Source organism: Ranitomeya variabilis, chromosome 5, assembly GCF_051348905.1.
Source record: "Ranitomeya variabilis isolate aRanVar5 chromosome 5, aRanVar5.hap1, whole genome shotgun sequence".
Lineage (NCBI taxonomy): Eukaryota > Metazoa > Chordata > Amphibia > Anura > Dendrobatidae > Ranitomeya > Ranitomeya variabilis.
The window spans coordinates 598,259,665-598,281,969 of NC_135236.1; positions in this window are offsets into that span (position 1 = coordinate 598,259,665).

The window sequence follows — 22,305 nt, forward strand, 5'->3', positions numbered from 1 at the left end:
CCTTGGCCAGGCACACTTTGCGGTGCCCGTCTTCTGACATCATTTGGTGTCAGGCTGGCTGCGCCTGTGCGGCCGCGCTGGCCGAGATCCCGCCTCGCAGTGTCTTCTGATTTAATCACACTGTGGGCCTGGGATCCATGGGCATCGGCCTAGACGGTGTTCCTCTGCTCCTCCTGCTGTCCATGGGCTCCAACACCGCTAGTTGGTGCCTGGAAGTGCTGGATGCACAGTCAACAGTCACTCCTCTGTTATTGGGGTTCAGTAACGTCAGCTGCTCCCCTGCTGTGTGTGCTGCAATACCTCCTATCTGATCCTCCTGCTGTCCCTGGGCTCTAAAACCACTAGTTGGTGCCTGGAAGTGCTGTCCGCACAGTCAACAGTCGCTCCTCTGTAATTGGGGTTCAGTAACGTCAGCTGCTCCCCTGCTGTGTGTGCTGCAATACCTCCTATCTGCTCCTCCTGCTGTCTCTGGGCTCCAACACCGCTAGTTGGTGCCTGGAAGTGCTGTCCGCACAGTCAACAGTCGCTCCTCTGTTATTGGGGTTCAGTAACGTCAGCTGCTCCCCTGCTGTGTGTGCTGCAATACCTCCTATCTGCTCCTCCTGCTGTCCCTGGGCTTCAACACCACTAGTTGGTGCCTCGAAGTGCTGTCCGCACAGTCAACAGTCGCTCCTTTGTTATTGGGGTTCAGTAACGTCAGCTGCTCCCCTGCTGTGTGTGCTGCAATACCTCCTATCTGCTCCTCCTGCTGTCCCTGGGCTCCAACACTGCTGGTTGCTGCCCGGAAGTGCTGTTTGCACAGAGCCAAACACCTTGCCAATGTGTTAGTGGGGTTCAGTAACGCCTGCTGCTCCCCTGCTGTGTATCCGGCACAACTAAAAACTTAAGGTGTTTGTTACTGAAAGAGCCACCTTGTGCAGCAGTAATGCTGCAGAAGGAAAAGGTGGCTCTTTTAATTATGCTCCTTTCAAAGGCTGAACGAGACACGTCTGAAATGTGTCCCCTCACACCGTTAAACCGTCCCGGAGGTGGGACTTTCCTTTGTAATGTGACGCAGCACAGCCGTCATTCCTACCCCCTTGGCTCCATGCGCTGCCTCCTCAGCGTTGTTTGATTCTGTCCCGGAGCCTGCGCTGTTATGTTATCCCTTGGCCAGGCACACTTAGCGCTGCCCATCTTCTGACATCATTTGGTGTCAGGCTGGCTGCACCTGTGCAGCCGCGCTGGCCGAGATCCCGCCTCGCAGTGTCTTCTGATTTAATCACACTGCGGGCCTGGGATCCATGGGCATGCGCAGTGCATATCTTCACCTCAGGCTGTCACTCATCTCCCTCCGCCTTCTTCAGACTGTGCGCCGTCAGCTGATCCCTAATAGCATGCCACGGCCGTGACACCGCACAGTCTGAAGAAGCCGGAGGGAGGGGAGTGAGAGGCGAGGATATGCACTGCGCATGGCCACGGATCCCAGGCCCACGGTGGGATTACATTAGACGACACTGCGAGGCGGGATCTCGGCCAGCGCGGCCGCACAGGTGCAGCCAGCCTGACACCAAATGATGTCATTAGACGGGCAGTGCTAAGTGTGCCTGGCCAAGGGATAACATAACAGCGCAGGATCCGGGACAGAATCAAACAACGCTGAGGAGGCGGCGCACGGCGCCAAGGGGGTAGGAATGACGGCTGTGCTGCGTCACATTACAAAGGAAAGTCCCACCTCCGGGACGGTTTAACGGTGTGAGGGGACACATTTCAGACGTGTCTAGTTCAGCCATTGAAAGGAGCATAATTAAAAGATGGCTCTTTCAGCAACAAACGCCTGGGGTGGGGGTTAAAGGTTCCCTTTCAACTTGCTCCAGTGCAGGCTTCGGCCTACACTCTGCTCCTCCTGCTGACCCCGGGCTCTAACACCGCCAGTTGGCACGCGGAAGTGCTGGCTGCACAGAGCCAAACACCTCGCCAATGTGTCAGTGGGGTTCAGCAACGCCAGCTGTTCTCCTGCTGTGTAGCCGGCAACGTGTCCTGCAAACGCCATGCAGACACAAAGCTGCCGCCAGTGCAGGCTTCGGCCTACACTCTGCTCCCTCTCCTCCTGCTGACCCTGGGCTCTAACACCGCCAGTTGGCGCCCGGAAGCACTAGCTGCACAGAGAAAAACACCCGCCAATGTGTCAGTGGGGTTCAGCAACGCCAGCTGTTCCCCTGCTGTGTAGCCGGCATCATGTCCTGCAAATGCCACGCAGACACAACAGACCTCCAAATGCCTCCAGTGCAGGCTTCGGCCTACACTCTGCTCCCCCTGCTGACCCTTTGCTCCAACCCCACTAGTTGGGGCTCTAAGAAGACAAGCTTGAATAGGTCCCCATCCTGGTTCCAGTACCGTCAGCTGGTTCCGGGCAGAGCCTTTGGCTTAGGTGCCTCCCTCTGGGTATCCGAGTTCCACCAACGTCAGGTGGTCCTTGGTAGTGCTTTCAGGCACGGGTACCTCCTGCTTAGTAACCGGGTTCCAGTAACATCAGCTGGTCCTCGGTAGTTCCATTGGCTCTTGGACCTTCGGGTAGCCATCCGAGTTCCAGTTCCATCAGCTGTTTCTCGGCATTTTCTCAGCCTTCTTGTACCTTCTGCTACATTTCCAAGTTCAAGACCCTAAAGACGATGACCCGGAAGACTACCCATAAGATGACGACGACACCAGAGACGACAACCACTGAGATGACGACGATCCTGGAGACGACGACGACATGGGAGACCGAGAAGCAGAAGAACAAGAGGCTGCAGAACAAAGAGCAGAAGAACATTAAGCATAACACTAAATATCAGAGCAAAAGATATTATCTAAATTATAAGCAGAAGAAGACTAAGCAGTGTATGGGGGTGAGTCCGTTCCTCCTCGTGGTGCCCCTGGATAAAGCCTGATGCTGCAGGCCAAACTGAACGCGGACAAATGTAACTGTTTTGTGACAGGCAGAACGGAAGGTGTAATCTTCAAACTTTTATAGATAACAACTACGGGAATGCCTGTCACAAATAAGAATATGATGAAGAAGTTGAATATGAAGAAGAATAATAGTTAAATAAAAAGAATATGAACAATGTAACAAAAAAAAATTATAGGTAGAAGATGAAGAAGATGAATAAGGTGAAGAAGAACTTGATGTCAAAGATGCTGATGATGATGAAGAAGAAAGTGTGGGAGAAGTAAAAAAGAGGGTGAAGGGCGTGGAAGTAGTGAAACATCAATATCTGACAAAATAAAAAAATCTTAACATAGTCAATATCTTTGTAACTCCGAACGTCTTAAAAAAAAATTAAAATTCCTGCTATTCTATTTGACTGGGCTAAACCTCTATGCCTTTAATGTCTCCGCCACCCCCCCAATACATCCTACATTATTCTTAGTTGTTTTCCTTCATGTAGAATGAACCTACAAGGAAAGAAAGGGTTTATTTTAATTCCGATATTTTCGTCCCATTGACTTGCATTGGTATTGGGTATCAGTATCGGCGAGATCTGATATTTTGCCGGTATCGGCCGATACTTTCCGATACCGATACTTTCCGATATTGGAAGGTATCACTCAACACTAGTGGTGATGCAAAAACTAGTTTTTGCAATAAAAAACGTCTTTTAGTGTGTGACAGCAGCCAAACATAAAAATCCGACATAAATCTGGTATCGCCATAATTGCATCAACCCAAAGAATAAAGTCGCCTAATCACTTATACTGCACGAGGAACGGCGCAAAAAATAAATAAAACCAATTGTAACAACCCTGCCGGCATCACTGCATGGCCTCCCATCCCCCACCTTGCTTTACACACAAACTCACTCAATTCTCTGGGCCATGTTGTGACTTCTCTCTGCTGCTGGCTCTATGCTGTGTGCCTCATATTTCCTGCTTGCTCTGTGCAGGTCTTCTGTCTGTGTGCGTAGGGGGGCAACGCCGGCAACTCCTGTTTCTTATTGAGACTGTGTGCATCTTGCTAAGGTGTCCCCGGCCAATAGCATGAGGCTTCCTGTATTTAAGGCTTCCTCACCCATTGGTGGGGGCCTGTGCAACTTACTCCCTAGTCAGTTCTTAGCTGCTGAGGTGCCAGGCCCTGTCTCTGACTCTTGTGTCTGCCACCCAGTGGGGCTTTGTACCCTGGTCTGTGTCCTGTGTTTGCTACCCAGTGGGGCATAGTACCCTGGCCTGTGTCCTTGTGTAGCCACCCAGTGGGGCTTCATACCCTGGCCTGTGTCTGCCACCCAGTGGGGCGTCGTACCCTGGCTTGTGTCCGTGTCTCTGTGCATTGTCTTGTTCCTGACTCTGTCTTAGTCTAGTCCTGTTCCTGTTTTTGTTTATGTCCCTGTCTTGGTTTGCTTTCTCTGCTGTGCGTACTCTTTGTCTTGCTTTGCTCTGCTCTTGGCTCTGCACTCTGTTTCTTGCTTTGCTCCTTGCTCTGCATTCTGTGACCTTGATCTGCACTCTGTGGTTTTGCTCTCGGCTCTGCACTCTGTCTTGCTCTGTTCTCCTCTCTGCTCTGCACTCTGTGGTTTTGCTCTCGACTCTGCACTCTGTAGATTTGCTCTGCACTCTGACTTTGCTCTGCTCTCAGCTCTGCACTCGGTGTCTTGCTTTTCGCCACTCTTGGCTCTGCACTCTGTGGTCCTTCTCTACTTTGTGCTCTGCAGTTCCGCTCAGCTCTTGCTCTGCACCTCTGCTCCTTGCGGTTCTACCTTGCTCCACTCCTTGCGGTTCTACCTGGCTTCACTCCCTGCGGTTCTACCTTGCTCTGCTCCTGTCTCTGCCTCTTGCGTTTCTGTACTTGGCTCCGCCTATTGTTCTTGGCTCCACCTCCTGCTCTTGGCCCCACCTCCTGCATTTCTGTTCTTGGCTCTAGCTTCCGTGCTTCCGCTCTTGTGGTCTTTCTCTACCTATTCATAAGTCCTCCTGTCTGAACAGGTTCCTACCTGTTTTCATATATCTGCCTATATACTGGTCCCTACAGACCCTGCCAGTCTACCAGTCTTGTCCGCCTGTCCTGCCAGAGCGTCTGCCGTGCCCGCCTGCCAGAGTGCCAGCTGTGCCCGCCTGCCTGCCAGTGTCCCAGCCGTTCCTGCCAGTGTCTCTGTTGTACCCGTCTGCCTGCCTGTGTCCCAGCCGTGCCTGCCTGTCTGCCAGAGTGCCAGCCGTGCCCGCTTGCCTATGTTCCGTTCCTCTGGTGAGATCAGCAGCCACAGTCAGGTACCACCCTGGAGTGGTACCTGGTAGCTTCCTGCCGCTCAAGCCTGACCTCACAATCAGAGGCTCCAGCAAACACCAAGGAAGCTACTTAGTTACGCCCCTTCCAGGGTAGTCTGGTCTGTGGCACAGTGGGGCCACACCCCCACGCCAACCAGTCTTGGTGCGAGCGTGACACCAATTGTTCACATGCTGTTGACTTTTCATTCTGCCTCCCAAAGATCAAAGTAAGGCTCGGCGCACATTTATCCTGCACTCTGCGCTGAGCACTTGAATCGGGCTTTCCATGTAAATCTCTGAAATACGTGATGCAGATGGAACATCTAGCGGAAGATTCTCAATAATGAGGCAGATGGAGGCACTGTGAACGCCATAGGACCTGTGATCCAGCGGTGTCCGTATTTTTAGGATAGCAAAAAAAAAGTGCCATCGGACAGTTTTGTGCACTTCTGAAAAGAAATACATCGCTGAACAGAGTAAGGCTAGTTTCACACTTGCGTTCGGCATACATCTGCATGGCCTGCGTAACCAATGTTAAAGATTGGGTACGCAAGATGCATGCAGACGTAGGTGGAGCTGAAGGAAGAGGTGCGGCAGTAGGTAGGGCTTCACGGAGGAAGTCCACAGCCCTGCCGAACGCTAGTGTGAAACCTGCCTAATTCTGCTGCCTCATTATAGTGAATGGATCCATTGTGGGTTTCATCTGTCACGTCACTTGAAGATTTAGATGGAAACCCTGATGTAATTGCTCAGTGTAGGGTGCCTAATACATGTGATAAATGTTATGTAAAATATTCTCAATAGAAGCTTCAACTCAATCCACAGAAAGCAAAACCCCCATTCAGGTCTGTCATCTGTTAAAGTAAGTATAGCGGGTTTTTACTTTACTTTTAGCACAAAGGCTCTGAAAAAGCAAAATGATTCCTCGCCCCCCCCCAAAAGAAATTCATCAAATTCTCCGCTCCCAAATCCAAATGCCCCCCCTCCCTTCTGAACCTCAGTGTGCCTAAACCACATTTAGCGCCCACATGATTGGCATTTCTGTAGTGATGAGAACCCATCTAAGGCCCGGGGTCACACTAGCGATGAATACGGATGAGTGCTATGTGATAAAACATCGCATAGCACTCGGACCAGTATTCATCTATGGGGCATCAGCGTTTTTTCGGACATTTTCAACGTCAGAGTGAAATCGCAGCATGCCGTGATTGTCACCGACACTCGGCCGAGTCTCAGCTCACTGGTACCCATATAAGCCTATGGGTGCGAGTGAGACAACGCACATCACTCAGATATCATACGAGTGATGTGCGATATATGCTGACCCCGGCGATGGAGAAATTAATTTCTCCGCCTCCTCCACAGCTGTGCTCCGATCCGCTCTGTGCAAAAGGCTCAGAGCACAGATGCATGACACTCAGCTCCCGCTCGCAGCATAGCGGGAGCCAAGGGTCATTAGCAATCCGATGCCATACACTAGTCTGACCCCGGCCTAACTTACAGGTGCATGCCTCTAGGAGCACGGGCTGGGAATAATAACTTACTGGTGACTGCAACATACTGGTCACTACAACAGCAGTTTGCAATTTCCACTTAGCAACATCCACTGTTGCTTGTTTCTGGAAAATAACCATGGATTCAAAATTGTCACTACACCTACAGATAAATTCCCAAAGGGGTATAATTTCCAAAATGGGGACATCTGAGGGGGGATTCTGCTTTTCTACCACTTAAGGGCTCTGTATATGGAGTCCTAAACTATTTTAGGAAAATCTGCGCTCCAGGAGGGAAATGGTGCTCTGTCACTCCCGAGTCTCTCCGTATGGTAAAGCAGTACTGTACAGCCACATTTGGGGTAATTCTACATCCAGCAGAAATTGTTGGACAAATTTTGGTGCCATTTTTACCATTTTCCCAGTATGAAAATGTAAAATTTGGTGCTAACACACAATTTTGGTGGTAAAAATGGAAATTATTTTTTCTTCACTGCCCAATAGTATAAAAGTCTGTGACACACCTGCACCCCTAGATAAATTCATTGAGAGGCTTAGTTTTTAAAATGGGGTCACTTATCGGGGTTTTGCTGTTCTGGCAGCTCAAGGGGCTCTGACAATGTGACATGGCACCCTCAAACCAGTGCAGCAAAATCTGCACTGTAATATGGCGCCTCTTCCCTTCTGACCTTTGCACTGTGCCTTAAAAGTAGTTTTCGACCACATATGGTGTATCGGTGAACTCAGGAGAAATTGCCAAATAATTTTTGGGGTCCGTTTTCTCCTGTTATCCTTGTAAAAATACAAAATTTGTAGTTAAAAAAGATTTTTGCCAGAAAAATTTGATTTTTTTTTTATTTTCACTGCTTAACGTTATACACTTCTGTGAAGCCCCTGGGGATTGAAGGTGCTCAATCCAGATCTAGATAAGTTCCCAAAGTACTCTAGTTTCCAAAATGATATCACTTGATGGGGGTTTCTCCTGTTTAGGCACATCAGGGGCTCTCCAAACGCGACATGACCTCCGCTAATTATTCCAGTAAATTTTACATTAAAAAAGTCTAATGGTGCTCCTTCCCTTCCAAGCAACTCAAACAGTTGTTTTTCTCCACAGATTGGGTATCTGCGCCCTCAGGATAAATTACACAACAAGTTGTAAGGAGCAATTTCTTCTTTTACCCTTATGAAAATGCAACATTTGGAGCTAAAGATTTTTGCGGGAAAAAGGTGATATTTTATTTTCACCACTCTACGTTATAAACTTCTGTGAAGCACCTGGGGTTTCAAGGTGTGGAATACACATCTAGGCAAGTTCCCTAAGGCCGGTTTCACACGTCAGTGGCTCCGGTACGTGAGGTGACAGTTTCCTCACGTACCGGAGACACTGACACACGTAGACCCATAAAAATCAATGCATCTGTGCAGATGTCATTGATTTTTTGCGGACCGTGTCTCCGTGTGCCAAACACGGAGACATGTCAGTGTTCGTGGGAGCGCACGTTTTACACGGACCCAATAGAGTCAATGGGTCCGCGTAAAACACCCACCTCACACGGACATTCTCCGTCTGGGGTCCGTGTGGCGTGCCGGAGACAGCGCTACAGTAAGCGCTGTCCCCCCCACATGGTGCTGAAGCCGGTATTCATATCTTCCCTGTAGCAGCGTTTGCTATAGAGAAAATATGAAGAATAGTGTTAAAAATAAAGATTTAGGTGTCCGCCGCCCTCCCACCCCCTGTGCGCCCCCCCGCTGGTCAGAAAATACTTATCCGGGTCCCCCGTCGGCTGTCGCTCCTTCCTGGTCTGGCCGCGCCTCCTACTGTATGCGGTCACGTGGGGCCGATCAATTACAATCATGAATAGTCGGCTCCGCCCCTATGGGAGGTGGAGCCACATATTCATGACTGTAAATGATCGGGCCCACGTGACCGCATGCAGGAGAAGCCGCGGCAAGACCAAGAAGGAGCGACAGCCGACGGGGGACCCGGGTAAGTATTTTCTGACCAGCGGGGGGGCGCACAGGGGGTGGGGGGGGCGGCGGACACCTAAATCTTTATTTTTAACACTATTCTTCATATTTTCTCTGCAGCAAACGTTACTGCAGAGAGGATATGAATCGCAGCTTCAGCACCATGCAGAGTGGGTACCACACGCTCCGTGTGGTACCCACTCGCCATACGGGCGGCACACGTGTGCCGCAGGTATGGCCTCCGTGAGTTCCCAGGCACACGGACACGGATAACTCCGGTACCGATTTATTCCGGTACCGGAATTATCTGGACGTGTGGGACAGCCCTAAGGGGTCTAGTTGCCAAAATGGTGTCACTTGTTAGAGGTTTCCACTGTTTAGGCACATCAGGGGCTCTCAAAATATGACATGGCAACTGCTAATTATACCAGCAAATTTTACATTCAAAAAGTGAAATGGCGCTCCTTCGCTTCCGAGCTCTACCGTACACCCAAACAGTAGATTTCCCCCACATATAGGGAACCGGCATGCTCAGGAGAAATTGTACAACAAAATGTATGGTCCATTTTCTCCTGTTACCCTTGCAAAAGTAAAAAAAAAAAAAAATAGGTCTAAAGGAAAATTTTTGTGAAAGAAAAGGAAATTTTTATTTTTTCCTTCCATATTCCCGAAATTCCTGTGAAGTACCTTGAATGTGGTTTCGAGTACCTGAGGGGTGCAGTTTTTATAATGGTGTCACTTTTGGGTATTTTCTGTCATATAGGCCTCTAAAAGAAAAATGGTTTTGCAAGTGTTGTTGTAAAAATGAGAACTCGCTGGTCAACTTTTAAGCCTTATAACGTCCAAACAAAAAAAAATTATGTTTCAGAAATTGTGCTGATGTAAAGTAGGCATGTGAGAAATGTTATATATTAACTATTTTGTGCAATATGACTCTCTGATTTAAGGGAATAAAATTTGCAACATTTTTGACAAATTTCCTTTTTTTTTCACAAATTTCGCAAGTCATATCAAATAAATTTTACCACTATCATGAAGTGCAATATGTCACAAGAAAACATTCTCAGAATCAGTGGGATCCGTTGAAGCGTTCCAGAGTTATGACCTCATAAAGTGACAGTGATCAGAATTGTAAAAATTGGCCTGGTCAGGATGGTGAAAACAGGCCTTGGGGTGAAGGGTTTAATTTGTCATTTCACGCAAATTAGAACATTTTTAGATATGATTCGCATTTAAAAAAAAAAACTTTTCTGCCACAATCACCCCAAAATTCGGAAGTATCAGAGACAAGGCAAATCGCTGCTGCGTAGCTTCTATGTTATGCACTACAGCTATGACATCTTATGGAATATCATACCTTGTATAGTGGTGGTCAGTACATGGAATATAGGATCAGAGATTCCCAGTAGAGCACATTTTGTATGGCAGAGTCGTTTTCCATCACCAGAGTCACTGGGTAAGTCTCTCTCCTCTGTAGAGTGTAAGCGTTTATGGTCAGTGGGGTCCTCTCTATTCTGTAAAGCAGGGGTGGGGAACCTCTTTCCGGCCGGGGGCCATTTGGAAATTTCTACCATCATTCGGGGGCCACAGAAAAATGATCACCTTGAAAATTACCCCGGTGTAACAGGCCAGATTAACCCCCCGCCCAGAATATACCCGGGGTTAAAGTGGTCTAGGCCAGATTATACCCCTGGTATATTCTGGCCTAGCCCAAACTATGCCCCGGGGTATAAATTGGACTAGTCCAGTTTATACCCCTCCAGGTCAGAATACACCCCAGCTAATGTAGATCAGATTTTTCAGGCTTTTGAGAACCATTGAGTGACATTCTTAATAACGGGGCCCCAGGCAGCACCCAAGGCCCCAGGAAGCGCATGGGGCCCCAGGCAGAGCACAGGGGCCCATACAGCGCACAGGGCCCCATGCAGCCCACAGGGCTCCAGGCAGCGCACAGGGGCCCCAGGCAGCGCACAGGACCCCAGGCAGCCCACAGGGGCCTCAGGCAGCCCACAGGGCCCCATGCAGCCCACAGGGCTCCAGGCAGTGCACAGGGACCCCAGGCAGCGCACAGGGGCCCTAGGCAGCGCAGGGGGGCTCCAGGCAGTGCAGGGGGGCTCCAGGCAGCAAACGGGGTCCCAGGCAGAGCACGGGGCCCAGTCAGCACACAGGGGCCACAGGCAGCGCAAAGGGGCCACAGGCAGCGCAAAGGACCCCAGGCAGCGCACAGGGGCCCCAGGCAGCACAGGGGTCCCAGGCAGCGCACATGGCCTCAGGCAATGCACAGGGGCCCCAAGCAGAGCACGGGGGTAAGACACCGCACAGGGGCCCCAGGCCGCGCACCGGGGCCACAGGCAGCATACGGTGTGGCAGAGACAGTGCACAAGGGAGAGGGAAGAGACAGCATGCAAGGGGGAAGAGACAGTGAACAGGGACCCAGGCAGCACACAGGGCCCCAGGCAGCGCACAGGGGGCAGAGACAGTGCACACACAAGGGAGGGGGAAGTGACAGTGCGGAGCGCCCCCACACCGCCGCAGGGCCGAGGGGTACCCGGAGCCGGGCCTCTGGGTCGCAGTCCTGGGGTTGTCACGGTGGCTAGACCCGGTCCGTGGCCCTGTCTGTCAGTGGGGGACGTCCGGTGCAATAAGTGGTGTTGTAACGGTGCAGTTGTGGGGTGCAGGTCGCGGTAAATAACGAGGACACCAGGTTGCAGTCTCTTTACCTCTTTACTGGAGATCTCTGGGTCCTCAGTCCGGAATACGGTTCACCAGGCTGCGCAAGTCCGGCCGGTCCAATGGCACCTCCAGAGTTCACTTCACAGGTGGAAATCGGTGCCTTCCTTCTTAGCGCTATGTGTTGTAGTCCTCCCCTGCTGTGCTTACGGAAAGTACCCCACAACTGTTGTGTCTGTTTCTTAAGTTCCCTCACAACTCGATTAAATGATGTTCTTCTAATCGTCCGTCCCTCCCTGATGTTACGGTTAGAACGGCACCCGTTTGTCGGGTAGGCCTGGAGTTCTTCCGGGACCCTAGAGACGCCCCTCTCCCGCAATTGCCTCCCAAGACTTCATAGGTGATATGTGTTAGACAGCCCGCCTTAAACTGACTGTCCTGCCGCTGTTTAGAGTATTGCTTGAAGCTGAATGTTATAATACTCCCTCGGCGTTCCGGCCACCGGTAGTGCGCCTCAGTAGGGTGTTGCTTCGGTCTTACAGCACGACCCCTACTGGAATTCTCCTATTGCTTGATCTCGTTTCTCACTCAGCACAATCTATCTCGCTTCTAGTCCTTTCTTAGGGCACCGCCGCTATTCTGAGCAGGCACGGTCCCGTTACGTTCTTTCCAATGCCAAGCCTCTGCCAGGATCCCACCCCTGGCAGAGACCCTACTGTCTCTTCCTCCACAACACCCTCTGCCACTGAGTGTTGCTTCGTCCAATCCAGTCAGCTTTCTGATCTAACTTCCTGCCTGACCCCCGGTTTACCCACTATGGTGGGGAGTGGCCTAATGAATAGCACCCTTAGCTCCCCCCGGAGGCCCTGCTGTGAAATGTATTGGTGTCTGTGATACCTGGTCAGATGAACTCCTTCAGTGCCATCGAACGCACCATGGCTCCCCATAGTGGCGGAGCCACAGTACTGCAACGACCAGGACTCTGGGGCGCTGCACTCCCCCCTGGTTAAACACAGTACTCCGGGACTGGGAAGAAAACAACAATACAAGTTAGCAAAAAGACATACAATTTTGTTGAGTGCAAAACAATAAGTATACTTGAACAGGCTTCCCTTTATGGGAGGTGAGGACACTTTAACGTTACAAACATAATTAAATATCATAGCAACATGCTATAATTAGCTTTTCTTACCCAACCGGGTATTCTACTAAGTGCAAACATTATTGACCAATAATTTAACTTTGCCTTTAAGGATATACACTCTTAATCCGCTAAAGACCTTCCTATAATCACATTACAGGGCAAGTTAACTTTTACATTCTCCTACTTTGAATCTGCAGGACCGCCTGTCCCTATGGCACCAGACCTACTGCCTCTCCTTTCTTTTACAGGACCGCCCCGTTCAGCCAGGGCCTACTGCCTTTCTCTACTATACATGGTATAGACATAACATTCCTTTCAATTAGAGAACATGGAGCCGGCTCTACTTGGCTCCTATTAGGACTCACTCACTAACCCCTACGGGTCCACTTTCTGTCCTTAGTAACACATTTCTAACTTTCTATGGGGACTCAGGGTTTACCTTCTATCCTCACCTTCATTATTACTTTCTTACTTTCACTTAAGCAGAACTCTAAATCTACCCCTACGGGCTTTCTGCATCTTTCCTTTTAAAGAACATTATCTAGGTTTCACATCTTAAACAAGTTGAACGCACATCACTTTCCTATATGCAAAACAGTTACATTTCTTCCAGAGCATCATCATCAGTATTTCTTCACATTTAACCAGTAAAACACATATAACTTTTCTCATTCCAACATTACCATGGCATTACTGTTCTAAAACAGTATCTCTCGTAAGTACGCTGTTGGACATCCCCTTTAAAAGAGGATCAAGTCTTTCTGAGGTAGCTCGTCTTCTCAGCCTACCAGTCTTTGTTCAGCAAAGGTTCCAGAACGGTATCTTCGCAAAGAGTCTTTAAACAAAACCAGTAGGAAGCGCCTTTAATAAGGTGCGAACTATTTACAAGAAAGTTCGGATCATGCACTGTTCATGATTTCTCAGTTTGTAAAACTTGTGCAAACTTGTGGAAAAACAAACAATAAGGATCCCGGGTCAACTAAGGGATCCATAAAGAGTTAACCCTGGACGGGTTTAGCAACAACAATCAGGAACAGTAACTATTTACATTTTCATTTTTCCGAGGTTTATTCTTCCAAGTCTGGGGCGGTCTCCCCCCCGGTGGAGGCAGCTCCTGAACTGGTAGTTGGTCTCTCAGGCGCCCTCAGATCAGCCGGTGCCTGAATTTGAAGGCTAATCCTGCTTGCAAGTTCTGGAGCTGCTACGAGGCGTACGGTGGTGATAGGAATAAGATCTGGCAAATCGGGATCATTCATGATCGGAGCAACAGGGGGCGCTCTTTCAGGCCCACACCGTCGAACGTTCCGGGCACACCATCCTTGTGCACTCCGATGGCGGGTGTAGGTCACCTGATCTCCCCTCTGTAACGGATCACCATTTCGGCTGCAGAAGGGGGTCTTCACGTTATAGCTAGTAACAAAAACATCAGTTGGTAGCCCCGGTTCTTGTATGGAACCCCATCCCCTCTTCGGGTGGTAGGCCAGCACGGTTCCCCGCTTTACCACGTCTTTCCTACCGGGACCAGACTTCTTACGTTGTGTGTCAGGCGATTCGGTCTCGTCTCGATCTTTCCAGTGTTGAATCAAACATTGCTTATACTGTTCCCAGGTAAGTACCGCAAGGGTGAGGCCCTCTTCCCGGGTCCCATCCGGCCCGGTCCAGGGGGTGTCCCACCGAAGGATCACCCCGTCTAGGCCCACATCTAGGGGTTCTCCCATCTTGGTTGGTAGTGGGGGCACTAGCTTCCCCATCGCGTTAGGGGTGAGGATCACCCGCTCCACCAAGAAGGAACGATCATTGCTAGGGTGAGGAGCGGTCACAGGAGCGGGATCGATCGGAGGAACCGGATTGGTCGGGGGAGCAGAATCGACCGGGGGAGTAGGGGCGCTTTCCATACCTGCGCCTGATGTGATTCCACCGGTGTCGATCCGTTCCGCCGACAAGGACACTGGAGTCAGCTGCTGCTCGGACCGCGGCTCCTCCAATGCGGTCCTCGGACGCGGCTCCGCTCGCTGTGGTTCCTCCTCCGCTGACTCCGAGGCCAGGATTGGGTGACTCGGCTCCGCTATCTGTTCCAAAGGCTTCGGATCTGCCGGCTGTAGAGGACACGGGTCCACCTCTAATGAACGAGGGTAAGCCGGGACTGCTCCTTCCCTGTTCAGGCACTCGCTGTTCTTCATCATGATCTGGTGATCGGTGGCAATGCATGCATCTGACTCCGCCATTTCTCCGAGGTCGGGCTTCTCCATCACCCGCTTCCCGCCGTTGCAAATCAGGGGGTTGTCCTCTGCTTTGGGGCAGGTCATCTCTTTGCAGCCAGAAGCGCAGGGGGCGGTATCCATTTCTCACGCCATTCTGGTAGTCTCCTCCCATAGCACGCCCTCCTTCTTCTCCGAAGTTGCAATGGTGGCGGCTTTTGGCGGGAACTTCTCTTGGTCAATGGTAGCACACAGTCTTTGCAATAAAGTACAGTTCAAGCACAACAAATCACAGTCTCTAGGCACACATGACCTGATTCTTCAGGCTTAAGTAGATCCTGTTCGTGACGCCAAGATGCGGAGCGCCCCCACACCGCCGCAGGGCCGAGGGGTACCCGGAGCCGGGCCTCTGGGTCGCAGTCCTGGGGTTGTCACGGTGGCTAGACCCGGTCTGTGGCCCTGTCTGTCAGTGGGGGACGTCCGGTGCAATAAGTGGTGTTGTAACGGTGCAGTTGTGGGGTGCAGGTCGCGGTAAATAACGAGGACACCAGGTTGCAGTCTCTTTACCTCTTTACTGGAGATCTCTGGGTCCTCAGTCCGGAATACGGTTCACCAGGCTGCGCAAGTCCGGCCGGTCCAATGGCACCTCCAGAGTTCACTTCACAGGTGGAAATCGGTGCCTTCCTTCTTAGCGCTATGTGTTGTAGTCCTCCCCTGCTGTGCTTACGGAAAGTACCCCACAACTGTTGTGTCTGTTTCTTAAGTTCCCTCACAACTCGATTAAATGATGTTCTTCTAATCGTCCGTCCCTCCCTGATGTTACGGTTAGAACGGCACCCGTTTGTCGGGTAGGCCTGGAGTTCTTCCGGGACCCTAGAGACGCCCCTCTCCCGCAATTGCCTCCCAAGACTTCATAGGTGATATGTGTTAGACAGCCCGCCTTAAACTGACTGTCCTGCCGCTGTTTAGAGTATTGCTTGAAGCTGAATGTTATAATACTCCCTCGGCGTTCCGGCCACCGGTAGTGCGCCTCAGTAGGGTGTTGCTTCGGTCTTACAGCACGACCCCTACTGGAATTCTCCTATTGCTTGATCTCGTTTCTCACTCAGCACAATCTATCTCGCTTCTAGTCCTTTCTTAGGGCACCGCCGCTATTCTGAGCAGGCACGGTCCCGTTACGTTCTTTCCAATGCCAAGCCTCTGCCAGGATCCCACCCCTGGCAGAGACCCTACTGTCTCTTCCTCCACAACACCCTCTGCCACTGAGTGTTGCTTCGTCCAATCCAGTCAGCTTTCTGATCTAACTTCCTGCCTGACCCCCGGTTTACCCACTATGGTGGGGAGTGGCCTAATGAATAGCACCCTTAGCTCCCCCCGGAGGCCCTGCTGTGAAATGTATTGGTGTCTGTGATACCTGGTCAGATGAACTCCTTCAGTGCCATCGAACGCACCATGGCTCCCCATAGTGGCGGAGCCACAGTACTGCAACGACCAGGACTCTGGGGCGCTGCAACAGCGCGCAGGGCCCCTGTGCGCTGTTTCTGCCCCTTGTGCGCTGTCTGGTATCCCATGTGCGCTGTTTGGGACCCCCTGTGTGATGTCTGTGGCCCTGTTCTTGAGTATATTAAAGATTAAAGCATATTAAAGATCAGATTTTTCACGTTTATGAGCACCATTGAGTGATATACTCAAGAACGGGGCCCCAGACATCGCACAGGGGCCATAGACATCTTAGGCTAGTTTCACATTTGCGCATGGCTGTGTACGCTCTTAGTGAAGCCCTGCCCACTGCCGCGCCCGGCAGTTAAGTTTCGTCCTGGTACGCATGCGGCCGCATGCGGCCTGCATACCCTATCTTTATCATTGGGTACGCAGGCCCTGCGGATGTTTGCGTTTGCGTCCGCATGCGTTGTTTTGACGATTTGGTGAACGCAAGAAAATCCAACTTGTTGCCTTCGCCGCGGGTTGCAGCACCGTCAAAAGAACGTGGGCGGAGCTTAACACGGAGGTGTTCAAGGCTTCACTGAGAGCGTACGTATGCGCACGGCTGTACGCAAATGTGAAACTAGCCTTACAGGATTGAGTGATATACTCAAGAGCAGGGCCCCAGACATCGCACAGGGGGTCCCAGACAGCGTACAGTGGGTCCCAGACAGCGCACAGTGGGACATGCGCTGTCTATTTCCCCCCCTTCCGCGCTCTTACCCCCTTGCTCACTGTCTCTGCCCCCCTGTGCACTATCTGGGACCCTTTGTGGGCTGCCTGGGGTCCTGTGGGCTGCCTGGGGCTTCTGTGGGCTGCCTGGGGCTCTGTGTGCTGTCTGGGGCCCTATGGGCTGCCTGGGGTCCCTGTGGACTGCCTGGAATCCTGTGCGCTGCCTGGGGTCCTATGCGCTCCCTGGGGCCCTGTGCGCTGCCTGGGGCCTTGTGCGCTGCCTGGGGCCCTGTGTTCTGCCAGGGGCCCCGTGTGCTGCCTGAGGCCCCTGTGCGCTGCCTGGAGCCCTGTGGGCTACCTGGGGCCCTGTGCACTGCCTGGGGCCCATGTGCTCTTCCTGGGGCCCCTGTGTGCTGCCTGGGGCCCCTGTGTGCTGCCTGGGGCCCCTGTGTGCTGCCTGGGGAGCCTATGTGCTGCCTGGGGCCCTGTACGCTGCCTGGGGCCTTGTGCGCTGCCTGGGGCCCCGTGCGCTGCCTGGGGCCCTGTTTGCTGCCTGGGGCTTCGTTATTGATTATATCACTCAATGGTTCTCAAAAGGCTGAAATATCTGATCTACAGCAGCTGGGGTATATTCTGACCTGGAGGGGTATAATCTGAACTAGTCCAATTTGTACTCCGGGGTACAGTTTGGGCTAGGCCAGAATATACCCGGGGTATATTCTGGCCCAGAGGGATATAAACTGGACTAGTCCAATTTATACCCTGGGGTATAGTTTGGGCTAGGCCAGAATATACCCGGGGCATAATCTGGCCTAGGCCACTTTAACCCTGGGTATATTCTGGGTGGGGGTTTAATCTGGCCTGTTACACCGGTATATTTAGTTATACAATTAAATATGGTAACTCACCCTTAATGTGACGGCTGGAGCTGCTTCTCCTTGGTGCAGCTGTGATGTTAGGTGATACTGATCATGTTGCTTCTCACAGTGTTAGGCCAGTCTCACACGTCCAGATAATTCCGGTACCGGAAAAATCGGTATCGGAGTTATCCGTGTCCGTGTGCTCACGTGGCACACGTGCGTTAGCTGTGTGCCGACTGAGGACCACACGGACCGTGCAGGAGACAGCGCTAGAGTTAAGCGCTGTCCCCTGCTTTTGGTGCTGAAGCCGGCATTCATTCCTTCTCCCCAGCAGCGTTCGCTGGAGGGAAGGAATGAAAAATCAAGGGTTTTTTTTTAATTTTTTTGTGTTTAAAATAAAGTTCGTGGTCACCTCCCGCCTCCCACCCCCTGTGCGCCCGCCCGCTTGCATTATAATACTCACCCAGCTCCCGCGATGCCTCCTCTCAGCGCCGGCAGCTTGTCCTGTGTGAGCGGTCACGTGGTACCGCTCATTACAGTAATGAATATGCAGCTCCACCCCTATGGGTCCTGCTTTTCCCCTTCTGAGCATGCCCAAAGCAACATCTCTCAGTGGAGGTCTGGGGTCACATGCTCAGGTACTGCAGTAGCTCCTATTGGTCCTCTAGGAAGGTCCTGAAGTTGCTCAGTTACTGTAGCAGTTCTCATTGGTCCTCTAGGAAGGTCCTGAACTTGCTGCAGCTATAAAAGGTTCGCATGGCCATGTGCTAGTATACACTTGTTTACGTGTGTGTGTTGTGAGTGAAAGTCACTCTTTAATCATCCCCTCCCTTGTGTTTTAATGCTCGCATAAGGAGGATGATTGTAATCTAGCGCCCGACTTGTTACCAACACAAGTACACAAACAGCGTCTATTGCTGTGACTGCCAGTGCGGCGCCGTGCGCTATCACCGCGCTCTCCAAACCCAAGTCTGGGTGGTTAGTGGCGTCCGCCAGTGCGGCACCGCATGCACTCTCGTGCTACTTTATTATTTCTGTTACGTGTGGTACTGAGGCCCTGTGACGCAACAGGTTTCACTTCTTTCACACAGGGTGAAGCTAACCCATGTGTGTATCTTCATTGTACCGCCATATAGTCCGTCATTGCTTAGCAGCAGGTTCCATCTCTGCACGGTGGACCCTGGGCTGCGAACGCACCTTATTCCTTTTCTCTAATAATTTGTTGCGTTCTGCTAGCCCTAACACACAGCTGCTTTTCCAGGTTTGTGTCGGCCAGGAGAGCAGTCAACCTTTTGCCATAATTTTTGTAAATCATATACATCACCATAGGAGACGCTGGGACTACTGTGTATACATCACATAAGAGATGCTGAGACAGCTGTATATACACCACATAGGAGACGATGGGACTGCTGTCTATACATCACATGAGACGCAGGGACTGCTGCACATACATAACACAGGAAACATTGAGACTGCTGTATATAGATCACATAGGAGAAGCTCGGGACTACTGTATGTACATCACAGCAGACTCTGGGGTCATATAAATTACAGGAGGGGCTGGGGGGCATAGACATCACAGGAGATGCTGAGACATAATAATCACCAGGAAGGCTGGGGGGAATAGACATCACTGAGGGGCTATACACAACACTAGGAAGCACAGACAGCACTGGGGGTATATATGTCCCTGGAGGAATATACATCACTGGAGGGGTCACATACATCACTGGGGGCTATATACATCACAGGTGGGGGGATATAAAGCACTGAAGGCTATATACATCACAGGTGGGGCTATACAGCACTTTTGGGGTAAATGCAGCAATGGGGAATCACTTGGGGGCACATACAGCCCTGGGAGGGTATACAACACTGGGGAAGGGGTGATATACAGCCCTGGGGGTGACAGGCCTCACTGGGGACGGAGATCACTGGGGGTGGCACAAAGATCACAGGGGCTCATAGCTGGGGGGCACAGAGATCACAGGGGTGCACATAGCTGGGGGCACAGAGATCACAGAGGGGCATATAGCTAGGGGGCACAGAGATCACGAGCAGCACATAGAAGGGGCACAGAGATCACAGGGGGCAAATAGCTAGGGGGCACAGAGATCACAAGGGGCATATAGCTGGGGGCACATAGTTGTAAGGAACGGATCACGGGGCACAGAGATCACATGGGAGCACAAATATCACAGGGAAACATAGCAGGGGGCACATGGATCACAGGGGGCACTTAGACCACAAGGGGGCACAAAGCTGGGAGCCACAGAACTCACAGGGGTGCACATAGCAGGGGCACAGAGATCACAAGGGGCACATAGCTGGGGGCACAAATCACAGGGGGGCATAGAGATCACATGGGGAAATAGCTGCGGTCACAGAGATCACAGGGGTGGGTACAATGCTGGAGGGCACCTAGATCACAGGGGGGAATATAGCTGGAGAGCTCAGAGATCACAGGGGCAAATAGCTTGAAGGGGCACAGAAATCACAAGGGGGCATATAGCTGGGGGGCAGAGAGATGATGGGGGCACATAGCTGGGGGCACATAGATCACAGGGGGACATATAGCTATGGGGCACAGAGATCACAAGGGGCACATAGCTGGGGGCACAAATCACAGGGGGGCATAGAGATCACATGGAAAAATAGCTGCGGGCACAGAGATCACAGGGGTGGGTACAATGCTGGAGGGCACCGAGATCACAGGGGGGAATATAGCTGGAGAGCTCAGAGATCACAGGGGGCAAATAGCTGGAAGGGGCACAGAAATCACAAGGGGGCATATAGCTGGGGGGCAGAGAGATGATGGGGGCACATAGCTGGGGGCACATAGATCACAGGGGGACATATAGATATGGGGCACAGAGACCACAGGGGGGGCACATAGCTGGGGCCACAGAGCTCACATGGGGGGGCACAGAGATCACAAGGGGGTACATACCTGGGAGGCACAGAGATAACAACTGGGCACATACCTGGGAAGCACAGCGATCATGGGGGGTATATAGTTGGGGGCACAGAGATCACATGGGGAACAGAGATTACAGGGGGTGGGGAGACATCCTCTCACAAAAAGGCAATTTCTAAGACCACTTATCAGCCACTGCATGACCCCAGTACACGCTATCACAACTATTCCTCTGATGAGGATGAAGAGGGGACTTCATACATGCTGCCCAGTACTAGAAAGAAAAACCCACAGGCACCCAGAAGACAGGGACAGATAGAAGCACCACCATTACACTATGTGCACTTCACCCCAAGTCAGGTGACCAGCATTCTCAACAATCTTCCAGACCCAGAGATGCACCCCATGCCATTCTACAGAAGAATGCAGCAGAACCAGCGCACATATGCAGCCACTTGGAATGATCTGTGGGCTGTGATGGAGATAAAGGCAGGTGATGCCTTCTGGCCAATCATGAAGGAACACTTCAAGCTTTCAGCAGACTTAGATGTACATGCCTGGGAGTCAGGGCCGAAGCTGATTGAACAACTCAGAGAGTGGGCAAAAGGCAGGCTGGCCGGACAGGCCCTCAGCTTACATGACATGAGTCAGGAGAAGACAGTCTTTTGAGAAGTTTCATGGCAGAGTAATGCAGGTGTCACGGGGCTTCCACGACTGAGAGGTTTCAGAGAACCGCAGCGCTCTGGGCCTCGTTCACACACAGTGAACAGAAGCTCTTCTCCTGAATTCTGACCTGGCTGCCTTGTGTCAGCAGTGCAGGAGTTAACCTTGTTGCTGAAGTTGCTGAGAGCTTGGTCTCTCAGCTGAATTGGATTTTGTAATCTCATCCTCTATATAAACCCAGCTTTGACTACAACTGTTGTCAGTGATAAGTTCAGCTGCCTGGCTTGGAGTGTGAAGGAGCATGGTGTTAGGAGCTTGGAGGTTTATCTACTGTGATTGTTGTCTGCTTATTTGGTTGCATGTTAAACCCATTTTCTCTCCTTTGTTGTTGCTCCCCTTTTTTCCTACTCAGTGTTCCCCCTGTGGTTGTGTGAGCTTTCGGGGTGTTTGCTATTTAAGTTACCTTGTCTGTATTCCCTGTCTATTTGTCGTTTTGCTACTTTTGTGCAGTCCTCCTTCCTGGGGGGAGAGGGGGCCACTGATAGGGTCTATACAGGAGACAGGGATACGCTGGCGGCTCAGGTCTCCTAACCATTATATGTACCCCTGAGATAAGGGCAAGTCAGGGCCCCTTTATAGTGTCAGGGACAGGTGCGGGTCCCAGTACACCGTCCTGCCCCTTTATCGCCGTTTACGGCGTGACAGCAGGTTTTCCAGGACCTGGGCTTCACCATTCATGACCAGATACACAGGCAGATGTTGGCACAAGCCTTTGTGCATGGACTCAGAGAGCCAATCAGGAAGCCACTGATAGTGGCTAGGCCCGAGTACAGGTCAACATCAATGGACACCCTGCTCACAGTAGCCAAAGGGATCGAGTCCCAACCAGGAGTGCGGAAGACAACACCCTTTATGGTGGCCGCAGACCCTGAAGAGCCACCACAGTACAGAAGAGGTGTCAGGTGTTACAACTGCGGCAGAATGGGCCATTACCGAAACCAGAGCAGAATACCAC